Source organism: Saccopteryx leptura, chromosome 4, assembly GCF_036850995.1.
Source record: "Saccopteryx leptura isolate mSacLep1 chromosome 4, mSacLep1_pri_phased_curated, whole genome shotgun sequence".
Lineage (NCBI taxonomy): Eukaryota > Metazoa > Chordata > Mammalia > Chiroptera > Emballonuridae > Saccopteryx > Saccopteryx leptura.
In genome coordinates, this window is record NC_089506.1 from 164,925,036 (window position 1) to 164,948,568 (window position 23,533).

At 38.7% G+C, this 23,533-nt stretch overlaps 1 protein-coding gene across 2 annotated transcripts in view; it reads right to left on the reverse strand.

Annotated features, from left to right (window-relative positions):
• EFNA5 (ephrin A5) overlaps nucleotides 1-23,533 on the reverse strand; it is a 291,459-nt gene that overhangs the window by 219,877 nt on the left and 48,049 nt on the right. The gene's annotated exons all lie outside the window — the stretch shown is intronic.

The window sequence follows — 23,533 nt, forward strand, 5'->3', positions numbered from 1 at the left end:
GTCTGTTCACCATTGCTTTGGGCTGCACCATCTTCTTAGGACTGGAGAAACAAAACATTATTCTGAAAAACCAACTTGAATGAATCAAGTATACAAAAGCAAGCAAGGTTAGGAACTCTGTACAACTTAGTATCAAGAAACTATGAAATAATATGAAAAGCTTCTCAGTTGATTAAATACAGAAAGGGCTGCCTACAACTGACATTAAAAATATTGCTTAAGGGTGTGTGCTTACTAGTTGCTATACACCAGTGGTTTTCAACCTTTTTACGCTTGGGGATGGGTGAAAACAGGAGAATTATTTTGGAGACCACTAAGGCAGAAATCACTCTGAGCATAAGCAAATTTGACTAAGATCAGTGGGTCTATAATCTTCATATAATACCAGGGTGGTTAACTTTTTTGTGGTCCGGCATGAAATTTCTGGTGGCCGGCCTGCAGACGGGTAGTTGGAAAACACTGCAATACACTGTGCCAGGTGCTCTAAGGTCTTGAACTCATGTTTTCCCCTTTCCCTTTAATACCTTTATAGAAACGGGGGCAGGGCATAATTTGTAGAGGGAACCTGGAGTCCTGAGAATGTGACTGCGTGATGATGACTCATTGAGATAATACACTCTATTTGCTAAAATACTCATTAAACACATTACACGTTTGCTCAAAAACCTATGTTTTTGGAAAGAGTAATTCACAGTTTTACAGGAACTAATTATTATTCTCTTTCTAGCCTTAATGCATGCATTCAAATTTTCCTTAATTTACTGAATACTTACAATGAACATGACTCTGATTTTAACACTCCAGTTAATCTCAGGAAAGAGGAGAGAGCTCCCAAGAAGCAAACACAAAATGGGAATTTATGATCACTCAGGAATGTGCACATTATTAATGGAACGCAAAGCAAAGACATGCTCAATATGAGTAGCCCTTTTCCACAATCTCCATTTAATAAAGGAGCTAAATTGGAAAAATCAAGACACTTCACTTAACTATCTCAAACCCAGCCTTTTATAAAACACTGGTAATTCCAAATATTGTATAGGGGTGGTAGGCAGCGTTTGGGGCATCATCACCTTCATGTGCGCCTGTGTTAGTGTGTGTATACAGTCCTAACAAATAACCATTCCAAGAAAGAAAAAAGGCAATGAGACTATGGGGCAAAGACAGAAATCAGAGTCTATTAACTGACTTTAGAAGGGAAAGTGAAATTGCTTCTCGTTTTGGAGTTCAAGTTTAATCAGGAAACCCAGAATGTCAGGAACAAAACAAGGGAACATTCAAGCTATACGAACACAGCGCTTATAAAGCCCACATCCTTTAGTTAGCAGGAGAGTGGTCCGCCCTGCTTCTCCTCCACATCAGACACCTGGCAGGTGGGGGACAGGGCTAATATCTGATTTAATTAGCAGGTAATTCTTCTCTGGATACAACCAGGAATCCTCAAACTGGTCCTGCAGTATAATGGAGAAGAAAAGAAAAGCAATCTGGGATTTTGGAAGCCGGAGAAGGCTCCCAGTGGTTAAAAGTGGCAAGGGAGAATAGAAATATCAAAAGGGAGCAAAAAGAAAGAAAAAATACTAATTTGAAGAGCACAGTGACCAGAGGCTGTGGGCTTTGGGAGAAAAAGCCCTAGACATTGGCAGGAGGCAGGAGAACCAGCCATCTGGGAAAAATCATAAAATATCAGGCTAAGCCTACAGACCTCAAAGGCTCCAGAGAACATTCCAGTATTACCAAAGAGTTCACTAACTGGTGTTCTTAATGAGGGTCCCGGTTCATTGAGAAAACTCACCATACTTTACTGAACCACGTCTAATAATGACTGTGATATTTTAGAACCATCTGCAACGAAAGCACTTATAACCGTTCCATTGTTTAAAGGACCAGGCAGACTTAGGCAGAATTTCTCCTTCCTGAACACTCTAGATAAATTAGTTACTATAAGGAAGGTTGTAGTTTTGGATGTATCAAAGAGTCACTATTCTTTTTAGTGGAATTCCACCCCCCACCCCCAATTCCATTCTTAAATTAGATGGGAAATCATACATAGAATTAATTATGGATCTCCAAGAAAATAGCATGGCAATATTTACCCCTTACTTTCACATAAATTTACAGGCTTTTCTAAGTGACAGGATAAACCACAGTCTCTGTTACTTAAGGATGTACACTTAACAGAGACTGAACAGACCACACCTCACAAGAACAGTGCTCTCTTTCAGAACAATACACACGACCCACAGGTAAGGTCCCATTTCAGCCATTTGCTTCCATAAAACGCAAGTAAGTCATTTCAATTACTGCTGTGCCTCACCTAACTACTGGCCCCAACAGCATCAGAAACAGTCAGTCACCAAATTCGTCCTTGGTGTTTTGAAACATTTATGTCCACGCTTGGTAAACTGCATCTGTTAAGAGCAAAGACACGTTCAATATGGAAGCACACCTTAGACACCGCTCTCGTCTGTCCTGCCATCTTCTCTCCACGAGGAGCTGTGACACGCTAGCAAGTGAAAACTGGTAGGCATGAAATTTCTTTTACAGGAGCAAGCCAAAACAATAGCAGGTCTTTACTTTATAGGTATAGTTTTACAGAGCTGCAGCCCGGTTTCCCCTCATAGAACAAAGTGAGCAAATCTGCTCTGTGAGTAACAATGACCTTTTAAAGCAAGCCTTGATAGGTTTATTCCCTACTTTACAGAAAAAGACGACCAGTTCTTTAGCAGAATTATCAGGACAAGGTGATTCTGTAAGGACTAATTCAGGAACTCCTTTTTCAAGGTGAAGTGTACACTTCTCACAGCTTAGAAGAGGATGGGAGTGTAGAATTCTGCATGTATGCAATAAAATTCAGGTAATCAATAAATCTGGAAAAGGGCATTATTTGAGCGCTAAAGACCTGTAAGAGAATGGCTGTCGTCTGTCACTAACACTAACCTTGATATTTTTTAATCCCAATTCCATTTTTTAAAAGCCATAGGAAGAGGACATTGGTTATGTAGATTTCATGTCTTAGTTCTCGGCAGCAATAAGAAATAAACAGGAGCTGGAAGGAAGAAACAGAATACTAGTCTCAGTGTAGGAAATAACCTAATTCGGTATCTGCCTGTCCTAGAAGCAGCTGTCTTTAGCTTCATTATATTAAAAAAATTTTTTCTTTTAAATGTAAGAGGGGATGGAGACATGAATAAAACAAAGAAATAATCTAGGACTTTTAAAAAAGTGAATAGTGCAAGTTTCAACAAAGCTATGTAAGTCTATACTCCTCACTCTCAGGCATCTAAAATAGAGGAAAGACATAGGAGGAAGGATTTAAGTATGCATATGAATTTTTTAAGCACCCTGGTTGACTGTCATCTACTCCCCACTCCCACCCACCCCAGGTCAAAACCACTTATCTATTTAGATCACAGGAGTCCATCCATTCAGTGACTCACTCATTAACCTGGTCAACTCACTTCATGCAGTGCTTAATCGAGGTATATTTTGATAGGTCCATTGGCATCAAATAGGATCAGGCTGTTCTAAGTCTCTCCCAATCTACAAATGGGTACCCCCTTCTATTCACTGGCACCCACAAACTAGCACCTAATAATGACAGTGACCCGAACTAGCAGAACCAGTTGATTCTTCGTAACTGTTTGCTCTCGCTCAACTAGGGACAGCAGCTCTACTGGGAGGAAAGCCATGTGGGACAAATTAGGTGCCACTGTAAGATTTAAAAGCTGGGGGGAAAATATAGCTAACTAGAGGCAGCTGTTAGGATGTGGTTTCTGTGTTTATATTCTTCTCCTTCCCCGCCTAAAGCCTCTTATGGGTATTAGGAAGGAAAGCATGTGTATGACCCAACCGAACGCTTCAGCTCTCTTAACTGTACATGAGGCCGGAGACCATAATTTATCATGTTAGAGACAAACGTTACCTGCCAGGAGGATGAGGTAAACTGCTGTAAACCTTTATTTGATGATGTTTTAAAGTCTTCTCTGTCTAAATACAGTAGTACAGCAGAAATGCACTGTTAGCAGATAGCAGTCACGACAACTAAGAGAAACCCTACAGGACCAATAAACCTGAGTTAACTGGAGTTAATTTAAGGCCAACCGACCAGTCTGCAAATGGTACATCCTGTTGCTTTTGTGACCTCTGCACCACTCCCCTCCCACCCCACCCCCAATTCCACCTCCAAGCTCTTAGTGTAAGATTTCCATATGGCTCATTGCCAGTACCCTTCTCCTCTTTTGGGTGCAAAAGTGGTTCTGTTGATCCATACATATTTCACAAACCTTGGACTTTGGCTTTAACTGATAATTAATGTCACATACTATTTAAAATAACAGAGAATGTATTGTTCTCACAAGATCCTCCCTTTCCCCTGCGTGCCCTGACCTCTCTTCCTTTCAATATTGTCCTCAATAACAGGCTTTCTTTCCTCCTGGTAAAGCCAATATGGAGGACTGAGAGGAAGCAGGGGGAAGGGTGGTATTTCTGTTTCTCTTGGCACTAAATAAAATGGTTTTCTAGGGGACAGAGTATCACTCCCATTTTAGTAAAACTTCTCTTTCCTATATAATATCACTCAGGTCACTTTAAGGTGAGAAAGTGATCAAAAACAGAGACCAGAGCAGGGAGCTACACTTCTGAATAGTAAACAACAGCCCACATGCTACAAATCAACATTGCAGGACAAGCAGGCCCTCTACACAAGACTCCAGCTCCTCAAATACTGCAAATATGACACTTTCATGTGCTCAGAAAAATAGCTGTTGCAAATACTAATGCAGTGAAGCCACATTTTACTTAACTTTAAAAAAAAAAAAAAATCCACTGACTTTCCCAAACTCTGGTATTGTCACCTGTAACATAATAAACATCCATCGAAGGTGACTTTCTCTAGCTCATATGATTTACTTACACCTTAAGCTCTAGTGCAGAATAAAGAATAGACCAGAATAGCATTGGTCTTAACTCCTGAAATAGCTATTCTCTGGGAGAATAAGTAAATTAACCCACTTGATTCACAAAGGGAAACTATATTCCTTCCTCCCTCCCTCCCTTGCTCCTATCTATCCATTCACCTGTTTCGGTTTTTCATTGCTTTGGTTCTTCAGCCTCTGATGCTCTACCCCAGTGGTCCCCAACCCCCGGGCTGTGGACCAGTACCGGTCCATGGGCCATTTGGTACCAGTCCGCAGAGAAAGAATAAATAATTTACATTATTTCCGTTTTATTTATATTTAAGTCTGAATGATGTTTTAGTTTTAAAAAATGACCAGGTTCCCTCTGTTACATCCATCTAAGACTCACTCTAGACACTTGTCTTGGTCACGTGATACATTTATCCATCCCACCCTAAAGTCCAGTCCATGAAAATATTTTCTGACATTAAACTGGTCCATGGCCCAAAAAAGGTTGGGGACCACTGCTCTACCCTGATCACAGACATACACATGTATGTACAAAACACACACACACACACTACCCATGTGCAGTACTGTGATGTGGCATAAATTTTACCTGAGCCTCATACTAACTGTATGACTTTGGCAAGTTGCATAATATCTTCAAAACTTCAGTTTCCTCTTTCATAAATCAAGATAGCAATCCCTGCCTCACAAGGCTATCAAATAACATCATAGCAGAGCAACCGTAGGCACACTATAAATATTAGTTCCCATCTTTTCCACTCACCCCAGGCACAATGCATTTTAATATCCTTTAAATATAAACTTTACAGATCAATGGAATAGGAAAGAGTTTCTTGTGGAGTTTGCTGATGCAGGGGAAAGTCCTAAATCTTTCCTGTCTATTGTCAGTTTCTTATTTAAGTACTTCTTACCTTTTCCTTCATAAATCTGTGTTCTTATATCTTTGGTGGATTCATGTTTTGTGTCTCTATCTAATCTTTCTTAAAGGTAAAAGGATGTAATGTAACTATATTAATAATAGATACCAATCTGAAACAAAACCATGCATATAGTCATCCTGTCATTTGCCTTGAGATTAAAACCATGTTTAAAATGTTAAACATTTCCCTCTGCATTGAAAGCCAATATTAAATTTATGTCCTAACAGAATTGTCCACAAGTTCAAAGGAAAACATTTAGGAACCAGACTGCTGTGACCAATAATGTATGCCAACACATTAGGATAAAAAGCAGGAGAGGCTGGCGATCTTGTCCTACCCTCAGGACAGAGGGATGCTCGCACACAGGCAAACAGCGAGTGCACTGACCCCGCTCTCTGCTGAGGACGGCGCCACACTCGGTTCTTCTCCATCGCCAAACATTTGCAGTCAAGTTTGAGCCAGTTAATCAATAACTTAAAAAAACTGTTTTAAGACAATACTGCCGATTTTTACTTTCTGGTCATTTAATGTACAAACTTTTAAAACTAATGATTTCTTTTTCCCCCAGGGACATCAGGTTTTACTAACCTAAAGTGCAAACAATAAAAAACAGCCTGGTGCTCCATTTTAAATCAATGCTCATCATGACAGAGACAAGGCTATCTGGTAGCTGAACTTGCATCTTTCCAGATAAAAATTTGAAGTTTGTCTTCTTTTACTTCTCTGCCTTTCAACAGAGCTTTCAGGGGCGGGGGCAGAGGTCAACCACAGGAAAGAAGAAAGATACAAATCTTCAGTGTCAAACAGTGCTTACCGCATGACCCACATGTTAAAAAAAAAAAAAGCCTGGACCACATAAACCTGCTATATCCCTCAACATTTCCTACTCTCCTTAACATTCTTCCCTCAGACCCTCCAAAACCTTCACAATAAAATGCAGAGCTTGACAGTCTCAGACATCTACTATCCATCTGCCCATAAATTTCACTGAGTTTTAAAAATACAGCACCGTAACAGGAAAATGGCATTCAGCACCACCAGAACGCACACAGTCCCAGTTCCCGTCCGAAGAGTCCTGGCATGTGAAGGTAGTGTTGCGCTTACACTATAGAAACATGTAACTTTCACTGAAGCATGGGTTTCAAACACTAGATGACTGATGCCAGCCTCTAGGTATCTTATTTGCCGCTCAGAATATGTGCTTTTCAGTTCAGTCCCCAAATGGCTCAGCATTTCCTAACCCATTCTGTCATTCACTTGGACCCCTTCTTGACCAACTGTATTAGGTTATTTGATCTGGCCATTGGTGGCCCAAAACATAGCCAGATTCCCACGTTGTGGCCCACAGCCTCATACACAATTTTAAATATTAAGCCTCATTTGCCATATAAATACACGGTTCAAACCTTAGGCTTCCCTCTTGCTCATACAGACATACTTTCAAATGTTATGTCTCGTGCAGGCAAGTCTTTCAGCCTGACTATCTCAGCTGAAAATGCTCTTTGCAAAATGTTATCTTTGTCTCATTTGTGTCAAGATGTCAGCAAGCCACAAGCAGCAGGGTCCCAGGCTTCCGAGAAGAGGCTCCCTGGAGATGGAGGCTCAGGGGTCCAGCTTGGCTTGTCGGCACACACAAAGCATGAGCCACTCTCTGCAGAGTGAAACGGGAAGCAACTGCGACCTCATGGCTGGGCGTCACCCCCCTGTTGGGTGAGGCACAGCCGCCACTCCACAGCAGGGCTCCCGTCCACAGAGCGGCAGCAGAGCCCTGCGTGGCGCAGTCTCCCTCCCTTATCCACCATGGCGCTGAGGATGGCCACAGGTAGGCCACTCCGTGCTCAGCTGAGTCCAGAAGCTAAACGAAGACTTCGGTCTCTGAGAACCCAAATGCCCATCCAAAGGAACACTACTACAGTTTGGAGTGCTCCAGGCTTTTACAATTAACCCTTGTGCTCGCTTTGACAACACAATACTAAAATTAACCCTGAAGAGTGCTTTCTAGTTGTGATCTGCTCAGCAAACGGGCACTACAAAACGTCCTGGTCTTCTTCACACGTGAATCCTGAGTGTAGTATCTCTTCTTGTGAAACATGGATTCTCTATATTCCATACACATCTACATGCAGCTACAGTGATTTATAAAAGAAAGAAATATCAAACAATCGAGAGGCTGTTCAATTAGGGAAGAAGCAAATTGGAAGGAAACCAACTAAAATATCGCAGTGTAATTAAAACGGTGTCCTCTCTAAATTTCTAATAAAATGCACTTGGTTGCTACCGTTTATGACTGTGTACAGTCGGTCCTTTATGCCAGCACTCAATATCACACAGAGAAACAAAAACAATGAAAATTTACTATCAATAATTTCCATTTATTTAAACACGGACTGAAATCCATCATTACGAAAATTACCGATGAAAGCTGTCTGCCCTGCCAGCCCAGGCTGCCTCCTCCCGTCTCCTGTCTCCTCGGGGCCGGGCCGCCTTTGATCTTTCTCCCTGGGTTATTCACATCACTGGCAGGAGTAGTATATCCACATCAAAATTAGAAAAAATAATTCCTAAGCAGAAGAGGGCTTAACATGCAGCGAGCACCCCAGATGCTGATCCGTGCAAAGCGGGGTTGCAAAATCGTTCCAGAGCCCGCCTGGGACTCAGGCTGAACCCCGTGTCCACCACTCCGTCAATAGCGTTAGGCAGAAAGAATGGGCCATTGTTAGAATTATCTCTACCCCCAAATGACCCGCTTCCCAAGACCACAGGCCTCCAAATTCACAGCCCTTCCGCCTTCCACCCCTGCACTCCTGGCACCGCCGGGGCCCCTGCCGGCCGCCGCCGATTAAAATAAGATGACTGAGCGGTGCCTCTTGAAAGGTCGCGATAACAAATCCAATTTACGACTCTCAAAGGGACAAGACCGAAAGATGGGGGAGTCTGAATAAGTGAAAAATTGTATTGTCGTTTAATTTTATTCATCAACAAGATCACCTCTCATTTAAGAAGCTAGGCTGGATAGCTACGTTCAATGGAATGGAAGGGAGGGGGATTGCAATGCAGGGGGTGGGAGGGGATCCCACCTGTCCTTCAAAGTAGTATAACCCTGAGTTAAATTCTCTTCTATTATTCCTGTCCTTAAAATAGTCAGATAGCAAGATGTTCAAAGGAACACAAAGCAAGAGAATGGGGCTGCCTTCTTTCAAAGGGCCAGAGCTGCCATTCGAAGTTATTCAGGTCACAGAGAAATTACACTCCTTTATGCATCTATAAAGAATTCAGAGTTTTCCATTTTTATTAGCATTATTATAATATTGAAGGTTTTCAGGCATATCATGAGAGGAGCATTTACAGAGAAATGCTGAGCAGACCAGCCTCATGCAGCACCCGCCCCACTTTACGAGCTGCCACAGCCTGGCAGACATTTTGAAAAGCCCAATAAACACATATGACTTCAATGGCAAGATCTCGTTAATTTGTATACACATATAGCCAAACACTCTCTGTGGAAAATGCAAAGGATGGGTTATTTTTGTCCACGATGAAGACATAACGGGACTCCTTCTCTTTATGAAGGCTATCTGGGGCCACCCCAACTTTTACATAGAATTGTCATGCTGTCACTGAATCGGCACAAAAAAGTGTCTCTTTTGTTGTTGTTTTTTAATCTTTGCTTAAATTTTGCTACTGAAAAACTAAAATTAACTCTTGATATTTCTTCAATGCAGATCATGTCAAAGTCCCATGTTTTTTATAAAAACTCCATAATGGTTGAAAAAAAATAATATGGTCATGTCACCATCTGCTCATTTTATTCACAGCTTTTCTGCCTTCTCCTTGGCACTTTTTACAGCAGCCCCGATCCCTCCAGAGTGGCACCACAGCATAGGCATATATCCAAAAGTGGAAGACCAAAAAGGTCAGATAGCAAGCAGAGAATATTCTAGCAACACCGTTTCCGATCTTGGCTATTTCAGTGTCATTCCTGCTGAGCCTCGCATGGCAAGAATTTCACTGGTGCAGTTCAGAGACATTCATGATGACTCAATGGAGAATCAGGAGACCTGGGCACTTAACTATGCGCCATTCCCGGTGATATACTGTCTCAACTTATTTCCATCCTCATAGAAACATGAAAGTGGGGCAATGACAGACAAGAAGCCCAGCACGAACTGCCTGGCAGAATTCTGCCCAGCAACACAGCTTTATCACTCCACCACACGTATGAGACCAGAGTTCATGGACAAAAACAGTGTCACCAAAACCAAGCTGGAAATACCAGAGTTTAAGGAAAAGCTACACAATTCATACCACAAAAGTGTTTAATTTTATATTTTGTGTAAATATAAATGTAAAGAAAACTAAGTACAACTGAAACATAACAGACAGTCCATTCCACAATGAACTGAATACTGTGTCAGCACATGCTTTTTTGCTATGTAAAATCATGCATCACAGAAAACTATGTTTGTAAAAGTTCTACCAAAGACAAAATAAAATGATTTGCTCAATCAAGTCTTTTCTTAGAATGGCCCTTGATATGGGAAAAGAAGGCTGAAGTTACATCAATGATCATTCAAATTTTGTATAAATAAATATGTTAGGTTTTCTTCTATTTTATAGATAGACACATATATCCAGGTTACTTCTTTTAGTTTTTTTTTATTTTCTTTAAGAATTCTAGGTTATAATTGCAAATATGTGACTATGACAGGACACAGAAATGGCTTACTTTTTTTTTTTTTTTTTGTCCTGAGGTGATATGGGTTTCTGTGTCTGTAGTCACACTGATCTTTCAGTCGGTTCCAATGATAAATATTGGTGAGCAAGCAGGCTGGGGCTAGGATAGGCATTTTTAGCCTTAGAAGAGAATTCTACTAGCTAGTTTGATACAGCCTGTAGCCATATCCTTGACCTGATTAATAACAAAAAGTACTTCAAAAAGCAACCAAAAATGAATGCACGTTCTAGGATTAGTTATTTCAAATCATTTTCTCTGCTAGATTTCATTTAAAGAAACTGAATGGGTAATGGGTAACTGCCTCTGAATCCAGCTATATGACAATTCTGACAACATACTAACACAACATTAATATAGGATAAAAAGTGGTAAGTTAGAGATGATTAACAGATACTCTTCAAACCTATTTTACTTAGAAGTTAAAGAATTTTAACATAAATTTTACATTTTTACATATCATTCAGTAGGAAATATGTACCTATTTTTATTATATTATGTATAATGAAGCACCTACATGAAAATTATTTCAGGTTATTAGATTAGAACTATATTTCTCTTATTCATTTCTGACATTTCTTAGGAAGTAAATTTTACTGATAAATATGAAACTTGATTAATTACAACTTCAATGAAATTTATAATGATTGTACTACAATAACATAATAAAATTGTACAGAATCAGGAAAATAAATATCATTGAGGAATGTCTGTTATAGCCATCTTACTATGGACCTGTATGTACTCTTACAGCAAGAAAGCTTGTATGTTGTTAGAATGTGCAATCATCAATAGACTGAGCAAGTAAAATATTGGCCAAAAAGGTAAAAACTCTCTTTTCAAAATATAGGTGATCCTTGAACAACACGGGTTTGAACTGCATGAGTCCACTTACATGTGGATTATTTTCAATAAATACATATAGTACTGTAAATGTATTTTCTCTTTTTTATGATTTTCTTAATAATATTTTTTTCTCTACCTTATTTTATTGTAAGAGTTCAGTATATAATAATACAACATACAAAATATCTGTTAATTGAATCTTTTTGTAACAATAAGGCTTCCAATCAACAGTAGACTATTAGTTAAATTTGGGGGGAGGTTATACTTGGGGACCTAGCCAGGTCACCCAGTGGATAGAGTGTAGACCCAGCACACTGAGGTCATGGGTTTGATCCTGGGTCAGGGCACATATGAGAAGCAACCAGTGAGTGCACAACTAAATGGAACAACTAAGTGAAACAACAAATCGACGCTTCTCTCTCTCTCCCTCCTTCCCTGACCCCCTTAAATCAATGGAAAATAATTTATACTTGGATTTTTGATTGCTCAGGGGTATTGGTACCCATAACCTCTGCATTATTCAAGAGCCAACTATAGAATTTGAAGTACAATTTTTAAAAATAAAAGCTCATCAAAAATACCTATGTTGATTGGACCCTAAACCTAGTTGGTAACTGTTGAGGTCCATGCAGAATAAATATCAAAAATGTATCATGGAGAGGACCTGAACAGGCACTTCTCCCAAAGGGACATACAAATGGCCAACAGATATATGAAAAGATGCTCATCTTCACTAGCTATTCAAGAAATGCAAATCAAAACTATAATAAGATACCACCTCACACCTGTTAGATTAGCTATTATCAACAAGACAGATAATAACAAGTGCTGGAGAGGCTGTGGAGAAAAAGGAACCCTCATTCTCTGCCAGTAGGAATGTAAAGTAGTACAACCATTATGAAAGCAAGTACGGTGGTTTCTCAAAAAATTAAGAATAGAATTACCATATGACCCAGCAATCCCTCTACTGGGTATATACCCCCAAAACTGGAGAACACTGCATGTAGCCCCATGTTCATCACAGCATTGTTCACAGTGGCCAAGACATGGAAACAACTAAAGTGTCCCCTGATAAAAGATTGGATAAAGAAGATGTGGTACATATATACAGTGGAATACTACTCAGCCATAAGAAATGATGACATAGTGCCATTTATGACAACATTGATAGTCCTTGTGAACATTATACTGAGTGAAATAAGTAAATCAGAAAAAGCTAAGAACTGTATGATGTCACACATAAGTGGAACATAACACTGAGACTCATGGGCATAGATAAAAGTAAAGTGGTTACCAGGGGGACGGGCATGGGAGAAGGGAATGGGGGGGAGGGAGATTGTAAAAAGGGACAAATGTAAGGTGACAGAAAATTATTTGAATTGCATGATGGGTATACAACATAATCAACAGTTCAAATGCTATAGAAATGTTTACCTAAAACCTATGTACTTTTATTGATCAATGTCACCATATTAAAGTTAATTTTAACTTTAATAAAATTTTAACTTAAATAAAATTTAAAAATTAATAAAAATGTATCATGGAGAGCATACTCTTTGTTTAATCAGAATACAGACTCATAGAGAAGCACTCACTGCAATGCACAGTGAATATGAGAATGAAGCTGTGAGCAGCGTCCCAACATAAAGGCCCTGGTTGTGATATTCCACCAGTCACTTTATTAATACAGGGGAAGCCTACTTAATGAACTGCTGAGAACAGAAGATAGCCACTACAAGAATACATTTTCTGTTTAGCAGACTGTAAAATCTGCAATAATAAGATCCCAGAGTCCTCTCAGATGACTTCAAAGTTAAAGAAAATAACCTTCTAGACATACAAACTCAGTAGCAAAACAGGGAGTACAACAAATCATTTCCAAACAAAATTTCTGAAAGACTTATTGCTTTGGTTAAAGCCAAAAAATCTGTTTTATCTTCTATAAACAATGATAAAGTAACACAAACAACTAAAGATAATCTCCTAAAAGACTTTAACCATTTTCTTCTGCAATAAAAGAGAGAGAGAGAGAGAGAGATATGAAGTTAAACCTTTGGAAAACCTGTGATTTTGTTCTTTTTAATAACTGAGCAATCTCAACTTGAATTATATCACTAAGCTTATTTGCTAGTTCCTCATTTCTATGTGGCGCACACTAATAAAATTAAAATCTCAAGTGTTTTATAAAAAGTAATGGGACTGGAAAAATTGCTGAGGGTGTTTTTTAATATCATATATGTTTATTTTCATGCCTTTGGGGTTGCAGAAATGACATGCAAGTTATTAACCACAATGTGGCCAGTGTAATTACTACCACCAAATTAAAATAAATATAATCTTCAAGATGTTTCAAGTTTCCTAAAAAGAAAGAAAACACTAAAAATTGGTTATAAACTGGTGATTGGATGGCATAGCATGACCCTAGCTGTAAGAACTTTTGTTCTCTATTTCTTCCCAATAGATCATGCGTCTGCAGTGAAATGAATTAAAAAGAATTTTCAACTGATTGATTGCTTTTAAACACAGTACACCTCAAAGGAAAATCATTTACATAAAGTATTTCAAGAGTTACTTGCTAAGTTAAAAATCAAAGTAATGACCCCAAAAAGAGATTCCTGAATCACTAAGTAATTTCAAAGAAATGAAATGAGAATGAAAGGCATTTTTCTCACTAGATGATAAGACTCCTGATTAAATCTTCTGACACTGAAGCGGGCTGTGTAGTAATAACAACTCCTCATTTTAACTAAGGTCATCAGGAAAAGAATGGTTACCAAATAAACCCAATCAGAAAAGACCGCAAAATTTTTCAGGACCGCCGATTCCTTGAGATTTCTAGGCATCCTGATTGACAGTCTCGTAAAACATAAGGGTAATTAAACTGACATGAAAATCACTACGCTGCATAAATCCTAAAAGGAGTTTATCTAACCTCTTGATCCTTAGAGAACTCAGTCGTCCCCACACCTGTTCCTACTCACCATCCAATGACCTTCATAAAAAGATTAACACCCAACTATCACACCCTGTATAGTTTACACCCATAATCCACATCCCCCACGGTATCATTGCTGTGTTAATTACGCAGATAATACTTCGTGCTTGGAACTAGTTCGTAGCAACTTCAATCTTCTCGGCATGAGCTAGAACAAGGTCTTCCAGAAGGACGTTTTGTGATGTTGAGATAAAATAAATTTTATTTTAAACCATGAAGCACTCAATATTTAACATATTAACTTGGTGTGACAGTGTTTAAATTTAAAGTGGTTTCAAAAATCTAAGTGGCGTTTTCAAGAATCTCAGCTCATATACAAGTTATTACCTAATGTAAAACCTGCAATTATTTTTAAACTGCCACTGAAATATACTATAAAAAATAAGACCATCAGATGCGGAAACACCTAACTGTCCCTGGCTTTCCCTTAGGTAGAAAGTTATTCAGCCCATTTTTCACGTGGCCATGTATAATTCTGCCTTAGTCTGAAGGCAACACACATACAGTCTTTGCGTACCTGCAGCTGACTCTAAATAAAGCTCTTTCTCGACCCTTTGGGGGAGCCATGAACACATATTTCATGCATTTCCTATAAGGTTCCTAACTGTAAATATTTTCTCTCTCAAAAATCCAGAAGCAACTTTTGAATATTTGTGTGATATTAAAGAAAGGCAAAAATGTCGGTAGTATAAGCAACCAACCTTATCAGGAAATTATGACATTATGAGCAATGTATTTAAATGCTCAAGCGACTCCTTCACTTGTTTTTTAAGTGATAACAAAAAAAATACCACATGTGAAGAGACAGCTAGACGTTTCTTTCTGCCATTTTTTTATGGAATTTTACTTTATCTTGTTCTATTTTGAATGAAAACAAATTATTTAGGAACCACGATATTTTGATGTTCAAAACAACCTTTGTGAAGCACACACACACACAAAAAATCATGTTTTTCATGCAAAAAGCATTAAGAGAAATGGCCGAGTCCTACTTCTAAAATAAATTACCACTAACCTCTTTTCCCTCCATCTGTTTTTTTTAATCTTTAAAATGACATGGTAATCTGAGATTTTAAGGGACACCAGACTGGCTTGTCAGACTAAATTGGCATATTAACTACACTCATTGTAGCACCAGTGGAGTCTCAGTTTTTATCATTTTGATATCCTCTCCAGGGTTTCAATCTTCTCTCTTAGAGCTCAATCATACTTAGCAATGCTCTGTTCCTACATGAGAATGCAAGAGAATTTCTATTTAAAAATACATTTGGGAGGGGGGCGGTGTCAGGCACTACTGATTGAGAAGGCATTCCATGATGATCCCCATTTTCAGTTAAAACGCGCACTTACGGGTTTGGATTTAACACCCCTGCCTTTGCAGTCAGACAGTCATTTAGCTGGAGTCAATCAAGCGTGTGATTAGAAATAATAACTCACAAGCAATGAATAAGATTAGATCTTTGCCGAAATGTGCAAGTACAGCATCCCATTATACTTCCTTTCCTCTCTGGATTCTAGACAGCAGACAAAAACAAAAACAAAAACAAAACACAACAAAAACAATTCTCTTGCTTCATAAAAGCTGATTTCACTAAAAATCTGACTAATAACTGTTCTAGCCCAGGATCAGAAATTCAGTCAGGTGAAGGTCTAATCAGCAAAATGTGAGGTGACTCTTCCATCTTTTCTTTCCCCCAGTTATGTGAAAGCTGTGTTTTGTACTGAATAGGTCAGAAACTAGACACACCTTTTGTTATTTACACAGAATGATAAAGACACACAGACGGAGCATGATTAAAGCCCAAAGATAGTTAATATCAAAAAACAACGAAGAGCAATTTTCCACTTATAAATTATTCTTCAAATTATATGTAACTTCAGGATCTAGTATTTTACTTAAGTAAAGGGTTAGAGGGGTATTTATAAAAAGTATGCTTGGATTTCATGCGTATTATATTAAAACCAATAATCCCAGTTCAATCAAACCTTTCCGAGTAGCACCTCAGAACAAGTCAAAAGGATTTAATTTCATTTAAAAAGTTTGGAGAATTCAAATGAATCATAAGATTTTATATCATGTGGTAGTTTATCTTTAATCAGAGAGCATATAACTCATAGTCAACAGTGCTAATAATGGGTAGAATGATTGCAAAGGGAAGAGGATTGACAGAAATGATGAACATGGTGCCTTAGAATATAATATCGAAGGGATGGTTTGATGTGCCTTTGCAGCTCTGCTGGGTTTATGCAGCTCTGCCACAGCACACACTGATGACACCAACATAATTCATACAAATGAGGAGAGCAGAGAGCAGCCTGGAAAGTGACAAATTTCTACAGATAATTCCCAAAGTTCAATAAACCACATGTGGGTAACTGGGAGCTAATGCAGGTTAGGAGAGATATATGAATAAACTCCATAAACATGCTCTTTAAAAAAATAAAAACAAAAAATTTAAAACTCCAGAGCTGATATATTTTTTAAAAGGAAGAAAATATTCACGTTTCTGTTTCTAATAGAAAGTATCTTGCCAATTAAGAAATACCTAAACATGTTGACCAGTTAGTTGCACCAATAAAGGCTTCTATACCTAAAGGTTCATTATATTCATTACCAGCTGTGGTCTTAGAAGATGCCACAAAGAAAACTTTTAGGAGCCAATCCTTTTTATTCAACAAATAAAATTCGTATTTTAAAAAATCCAAACATTAATTTGAATGAGTTTGGATATTTTCTATTGAATATTTTTCTCCATCTATTAAGATAACTAGAAACATTTTCCCTTTATTCTGTTAACAGGATGATTTATATGACAAATTCTATATGTGCCTAGAATGACCCATGTTGATACTGTGTGTGTTCCCGTGTGCGCACACATACATAAGCACGGGTATAAACTCAATTCGCTAATGTTTTATGTTGGGTTTTGCATTTTTGTTAAGGTAGCAGACTAACCTAAATTGTTCTCTTTTTTAATCTTTCAAAACATTTTTCAATTATTGTTGACATACAATATTACAGTTTCAAGTGTACAAAATAGTGATTAAACGCTTATATAAACTACAAAGTGATTATTACTCTGATAAGCCTAGTAGAGTTGGGTATTTTTTACTACATTTGAAAATAGCCAGGCCTAAAATTTTTATTTTCTTCCAGGAGACAACTGGGGATCAATTTCTATCCCTTTGCCTGATCTTAACGTCCAAGGGTAGAAAATACTGACCTACCTTTAACCGACCATTATGGAGAGATCATCAAGAGCCCAATCTAAATGCTGGTACACACTTCATCTCTTCGGCTTTAACTCAGGAAAAATTTACCCTGACTTACCATTAGATTTCTATCCATAAAAACGCCTCTCTCTTTCTCTCTCTCTCTCTCTCTCTCTCTCTTTCTCTCTCTCTCTCTCCTACACACACAAACACACACAGTATCCAAGCATAGTGGAAAATGGAACATGAGCAGCATCCCCTAGCCCTTCAACCATTCAGGTTAAGGCTCCCCTGAAGAAGTATTCATTCAGTACCAGCCAGATGCTGGTCACTGTATCAGAAACGGGGAGACATGTCAAAATTGATAGAACAGATTCTCGCTCGGACGAAGTGACCTCCTAATCAGAGAAGCAGGAAAAGTCACCTCCGGTACCAGCCCCTTCTGTTCCCAGCTTGCTCATCCGTCAGCAACTTTAGACTTTACAGTAAGAGAAAAAGGAAGTAAAACAGAAAGGAAAAACAAATTCATGTTGAGAAGCAAGTTTGTCCCCGAACGTTTGCCTTTGTTCAAAAGTGAAGAAGAATTTAAAACTACTAATAAAATAAATACCATTCTTGTGTTCTACCTTCTACTGGGAGAACCATGCAATGTGTCTTACAGGATGAGCACTGAACTGCTGGGCTGGTGCCACGGTAAAATTCGAATAGAAGTGAAAACAAAATACAATTTAATTTGTTGTCACACAGAAAGGCATTTGCTTAAAACAAGTGACCCTGTTAAATATTCAGATACAAAATCATGCATTTCAAGAAACAAACAAACATGCTATTCCCCAGCACATTATCTACAATCCTTCATTGACTCATTAAACAGAGACCTGCTGAGCTCCTACTACGTGCCAAGCCCATTCAGGCACAGGATCTGTATGTGCAAAGGCTACATGCAATCCAAAGATGTCATATTCAGTCCTGCCAGAAATTCTCCTCTTTTGAACAAATAAGGCCACAGAAGGAAAATTTGAAGCTTTTGGTGCTAATTCAATCACAGAATCTTCATGTATTTCTGTTCCTTTATATTGGTAAGAAAAAAATGTGTGAGTGTGAAATTCATTTTAAACAAAATTCATTATATGAACTTGTGACATTTTCATGCACTGTTTTTTTCCTCCATTTCCAAACACTAATTGACAGCACTTGAAAACAGTGATTCAGCTCCCACATGTCACAGGATTCCCAGTGACTGTAGCTAGATTCCTCAGGCCAGCAGACTGACAAATCAAAAGATAAGAAGTACCTCTCAGCTTGAATCAACTGAAATGTGTCAGAAAATACATTTGGCATAATCTTCAGAAATGTCAGGTTTGGCGATGACAGGAGAGGCACAGTTTTGCTGACAGTTTTAGCACACCAAAGTTTCAGAGTCCAAGTTAGAACGAGGAGGGAAAAACCCACTTTTGTCTGCTATTTTGGAGAAAACTACTACTACATGCAACAAGAGGAAGCATCTGACATGCCACCTGAGTTTCTGACAAAAGTGTTACGAAATGCCTGACTGCCTAATTAATGAAACGAACTTGGGAAATGCCCACTAAGATTAAAAGGATTAAGGGATCTTTCAGTATCTCTTGTAAAAACCATCCTGTTCACTCTTTAAGGGATGTGCCTAGCTTTACTTTTCTTCATATCCCCAACGTACTTGCACCAAGAGGTACTTTTATAAATGTGTGTCAAATGCATGAATGAACCAATAACATCAAGTGAAAATCTTGAGACACCAAAACTTAGCTGAATATATTACATGACTTGCCTCTACTGGACCTTGTGTGTAATCTATTATTCTTGGCAAATTACAAAACAAACAAAACCAAAGCAAATTAACACAAGTGGGCAAATTCTAATCTATATCACATTCCTTTCTGAATTCAACATAACCTGGACTTTATCTTTCATCACCACCACCATCCTCTCCACCCCCAGAGCACACTCACATATAATCATATTCTACAAATTGTGGCTCAAAGAAGAAACAGCTTAATCAGTTCTCCAAGAGGCACTACCCAGAGCCAAAACCTATGTTTGTACCTCTGGCTACAAAACTCTGACTCTTCCAATTTCCTTTTTGTAAATAGATCTCCAAAAGAAATCAGCCCGAGGGCACCAAATGGCTGCAGATCTCTGCAGGAGCACTGTACTCTGACAATCGCAAACCCCAATGAGCTTCTCAGATAGAAACGGCACAGTGCCTTATTCAGACGTTCCCTCCAAGTAAATCTAACAACTGCAGCGCTGTCAACCTTCATCTGATTTTCATTTATAAATGAAGTTGCACAAATCTGCAACAATAAAGAATATTGACAAAATCTTTGTTAACACTTGGCATCTCTCATTTTTTAAAATACAAAAGCAAGATCGCCATTCGGGCAACTCCTAATTGTGCTGGCCACGGTTCATTTACTTTCACCATCAATTCAGCAGCAATCTGTCAATATTTGTATCGTAACATTACCAAATACTCAAAATTACTTATTTCAAACTGATCATGCATTTACATATTTATGAATGCTATGCCCTGAAAGGAAGTTAAAAATCATTTCTTTATTGCTTAAATCTATACATACCATCTTCCAAATGAGAGATGTACCAAGTCAATTAAAAGAGATACTTAAAAAATACATTTTTCTGACTTAATATGGGTTCTGTATTTTCAGCCTGGCTTCACAATCATTTTCCTTTTCAAAGGAGCAAAGTCAAATGTAATTTCTCACTATATTTGGCAAATGTAACATAATGTAATATGAGACATCACTGCAAAAGACTGTTATTCCACCATCCTCCAAGAGTTAGCCATTTTAGGATATGTGTTCTTCAGCAAACATTTACTGAGCCTGAGCTGTGCCCACTGCCATGTTTGATTAAGGCAATAGTGGGAAGAACAGACTAGGAAGTCCCTACTATTAACTTACAGGCAAAAAAGGGGGCAAACAATTATAATAGAAAATAATTAATACAATTATAGTTTTGTGTGTAAAGTTTTAGGTGCATGGAAGCAGGATAACTAATGTGGCCTGAAAACTGAAGAATGAACAGGAACCCACAAGGTGGAGAAGACGATTAGGTGGATCCCAGATTTGGCTCACCGTGTGTGAAAGGGGGTGAGAAAGCATGGAACCTGGAGGAAAGGGAATGTCTAAAAACAGTGGGTGGTGGTGATTCATGGGTCATTGAATAGAGCCAAGATGTTCGCAATCTGCTGAGTTGAGTTTTGCGTCTTGTCTCTCCAAATGGTTGACATTTGAGGAGTATGATGGTGCTGAGTGTTAAAGAAAGGAAGAGGGCGGAGTGTTGCCAGGGCTCATGTTGCTACTGGGAGTCCAGCTGCAGTTTTTCCCACGTGCTCCTTGTTGGTGTAGCCTGGTGACTCCTCCTGCTGAATACTTGGTATTGGCAAAGCCCAGAGGCTACCATACTGCCACACAGGGTCTCATCCTTCTCAGTTTGGTTTTTTCATGACCCAGACACTCAACCACTAGCATTTTAAGCATATGTTGCCTTTGCCCTCACTTGCCTACCATGATACCTTTTGGAGATGGAATGATCTGCTGTGTGAGTTGCTGACTTTTGTCAGTGTGTCTGCTAGGTTTAAAGGCCTAAGACATGAACAAATGTTTGATGCAATCAGTCTCCACCTTATTCCTCCCTAATGTCACACCCTCCACTAATCCATTCAATACATGCTATTAACAACCAAAAAAAGGTAGGTGGTGAGGCAGTGGTAAACATTAATATGAGAAGGTGGAGCTAGAAGGGACTCTGACCACTAAGAAATTAGGAGCATTCAAAGGTTTTTAATGAAGCAAAAGAAAGGCTCAGATTCATGTTTTTGAAAGGTAACAAGATAGGTTATCTTTGCCAGAAAGGCCTGGCAGAAGATAACTTTAGTAGAAAAAGCCAGCAGAATAATAGGTTGGGGAAACAGAAGTAAAGATAAAGAAAACATTAAGAAGCTACCATGAGGGTCCAAAGTTGGGAGATGGGGCTCTGTGCTCAGCCAGCTTCCCTTCAAGCCCTTGTACCACTGACAATGGTCCTTGCACCAGGAAGCAGGGTTGGGCTGCTTTCTGACCAGAGATAGTCAGTCACTCATCATACAAGGGATGGGCACTTGAGTCAAGGGCAAAAAACCCCTAAGTTTTAGTTTCCTGCTTTAGTCTTCTCAAACAAGAGAACCCAACAACAACAAAAATGTGGCCTGGTTAAGGTCAAGTCAACAAAATTTAACAACAGATTATATATGGGAGGCCAAGGAGCACCAAGTTGTAGAAGATATATTTTGAAATAGGTCAAACCTAAATGTTTTGTCTGCTGAATGAACCCTTCAGAGCAGCCCGATCATGAGAGGGTTACTTATCATTCTGTTTTCTTACCTATCATAGAAGAATAATATCATTGGTTTGTTATGAGGATTAATAAGGATTACACTAAAAACACTATAACTATCATCATCATTAAATGGGGGATAAGAAAAATGCAGGAGAGAAGGACATCACAGGTACTATTTTGGTAAATCTGAGTTGATATTAATGTTGAAGAAAAAACAAGTTAATGTAACTTTGGTTTTAGATGACTTGTTTTCAGAGTGAAGAAAGACAGGTGTTGGAAACAGAGATACTTAGAGAGGAGATAATACCCTCATACTACATTTGACTTTTGATTTGAAGTTCAGCTTGCAGAACTTGTTATATAATACATCCCCATTATCTCCCCATTTTTAACTGAATGCACGGCAACCTCCCACCAAAAAAAAAAAACACCTCTTCATTTTATAGCCTAGTGTACCCTTGCAGCTGGATGACTAAGTAATAGGGTAATGACTAATGTGTACATATATGGGGGTTGGGCCACATGCTCCTCATCGTTCTTTTTTTTTTTACTCTGGGGCCTAAAAGATGAATCTCATGTCTGGAGCTTTGGCAGTCATCAGGAACCATGAGAACAGAAGGCTAGATCCTAAAAAGTGGCAGAATAGCAGGGTTCTTAACTTGTCTGCAATCCTTGACTGCACAGAATCACCTAGAAAGTTAAAATATATATATATATCCCCATGTCCCACCCTCAAATACCTTACTTAATTGTTTGGGTTGGGATGAGCACATGTGTATCTGGGTATGTGTATTGAAAGCTCCCTAAATGATTAAAATATAAAGCTAGATTTAAAAACCACTGATTTAATTAAGCACATCATTATCATCCCATTATATTATGCACTATCTTAGTCCATCAAGACTTCTGTTTAAAAATGACCTAAGTAACATAAAACAATAATAACAGCTACCACGTATTAAAGATCTGTGCCTCTGTGCTAGGTAGGCTCTTTGCAAATAATTCTACATTCATTTTCTAACTAAATCTCTATAACAACTCTGGTGTCAATATTAACATTTTCTTTTTACTTCCTGGAAAAGTGAGGTGCATTAGCTTTGAGTAATTGACTTAAGAGTCTCACAGGTTAGGCCTACTGGTGGTAACCATTGGATAAAGTATTGACCTGGGACACTGAAGTTCTAAGTTTGAAAACCCAGTAGGTCGCCTACTTGAGCACAGGCTCACCAGCTTGAGCGTGGGGTTGCCATCTTGAATGTGGGATCATCAACATGATCCCATGGTCCCTGGCTTGAGCCCAAAGATCTCTGGCTTGAGCGCAAGGATGTTGGCTTGAGTAAGGGTCACTGGCCCAGCTTGAACCCCCGGTTCAAGGCATATATGAAAAGCAATCAATAAACAACTGAAGTGATGCAATTACAAGTTGATGCTTCTTATCTCTTTCCCTTCCTGTCTCCCTCTCTCTCTTTAAAAAAAAATAAAATAAAATAAGAGTCCCCCGGTTAGTATTCCAGCCCAGATC